Source organism: Myotis davidii, unplaced genomic scaffold (genome assembly GCF_000327345.1).
Source record: "Myotis davidii unplaced genomic scaffold, ASM32734v1 scaffold718, whole genome shotgun sequence".
Classification (NCBI taxonomy): Eukaryota; Metazoa; Chordata; class Mammalia; order Chiroptera; family Vespertilionidae; genus Myotis; species Myotis davidii.
The window spans coordinates 44,175-46,034 of NW_006288950.1; positions in this window are offsets into that span (position 1 = coordinate 44,175).

The following is a 1,860-nucleotide window of genomic DNA, read 5'->3' on the forward strand; positions in this document are numbered from 1 at the left end:
TTCAGTCGTTTGGTCATCCCTCACTAACCCCCCTGCTGGCCTTGTCACCCTACTCAGCCTGTTCAGTCGTCCATTCGGTTGTTCGGTTGTGATAGCCCTTGGCTCTTTATATATGTAGATTATTTGCATAACTAATTCACTTCATTGTACTGATGGGGTGGTCATAATAATCTCCCAATCACTATATATATGTGTTTGTTAGAAAAATAGGCCTGACAACTTGTTCCTTTTCTCTAAGGATGGATGTAGGTGGGTGACTGTTGCAAAAAGGGTCTCTGCTGGTGTTTAGGATGTGAGTTGAGCTGTGATTTGGGAGTCCCTATGGCCTTTCCAAGACATGTTAAACCTGCTCAGGGGCCACAGATCTTCCCGGCATCCTATCACTTGTGTTATAGCCCTGTGCTGTGCATCACTTTGCTCACACTCCACTCAGAGTCCTTGGGTGTCTTCATCACGTCCTAGGTCACTGGGTCAGCCTGTCTTTTAGTGGCTGTAGGTCTCCCAGCGGGGCCCTGTGTTGGAGTCACTTCTGTGCAGCTGTGCTCTAGGAAGTGAGCAGGTGCATGGGGGCCCTTCAGCCTGGGGGAATGAGGTTAGATGCATGGGGATGGGGCCTGCCCAGAGGGTGCCCCAGGGTGCACCCCCCCCTTCCTGCACTAGGACCCTGAACACCTCCCAGAATTGCCTTGAGGAGCTGCTGGGGGACAACATGGGCCTTGAGGCTTCACACGTCCAGAGGATGAACCGGCCCGCTCGCCTGAGCTGGAAGCTGGAGCAGCGGTCAGATGGTAGGCAGCAGCCCCTGATGCTGGGGAGCCAGCCTGGCTGCGGCTTCTCCCTCACCCAGGGAGCTGAGCCCTGGGCTCTGAATATCCCAGGTCAGCCCATCCTCAGCCAAGTCAATAGGGTGTTATTCAGGGGCCATTGGCTGTTCCATTGCCATTCTCCCCACAGAGAACGTGAAGGGTCCGGCAGCCTGGATGTCAGGACATGAACCACAAAGTGTTGCCAGATTTCTCAGCGCCTGTGTGGACAGTCCCAGGAGCTTCCAGATGACAGCACGCTGACCCCAGAGGCTGTCTTAGATGTGTCCGTGGGGGATTGAAAGCTCTGCATGGCCGGCCCAGAGGCTGTCTTAGATCTGTCCGTGGGGGACTGAAAGCTCTGCATGGCAGGAGCCTTCCCCAGTGCTCACTGACCCCCATTATAACAGCAGCCTGGTCTGATGCCCTCCATTCATGTCATAATCGGGCGGATGGGTGTGGTCTGCTGTCTCCCTGGGCAGGCGTTGCTAACTGTCTGCTTCTCAGGCCTCTCCATCTCATTCTCATGTGTGGACCCCTCCTAACACCCAGATGAGGTGGGAAGTTGGCCAGGGAAAGGGGGGTGGGGTGGCAGGCGGTGCAGCAGGGAGACAGGCCCCCAGCAAACAGGAAGCAGGTCCTGTGCTCAGCACCAGGACGCGTGCAGCTGAGAGCTCAGGGAAGGGGCACTTAGAGCTCAGCAGGCCCAGGAGGGCCTTGGGCTGGGTGGGGAGGGGCTGCTTTTCCAATTCTCATCCACATCCCTCAGCGTCATGGAGAGGCTGCTGAGAGCAGGTGGCTATTCCTTCTCTTCAAGGGGTCCCATCATCTCCAAACCTACGGTCAGTTCATTGAACTGTGAATCTGGGTGAGGAGTTAATTCTGTGGTTGAGTGTCCTGGCGCCGCTGGGGCCAGGGATGGGCAAAACGGAATCCCTGCTTTGGGAGGTAGGGTCATGGGGAGCACACTGCCCCCTGGTGGAGCACATGAGTGGTGCTGGTGGCAGGAACCCTCTCAGACCAAATACTGGTCAGAGACCAGGGTGGCTGGTGGTGT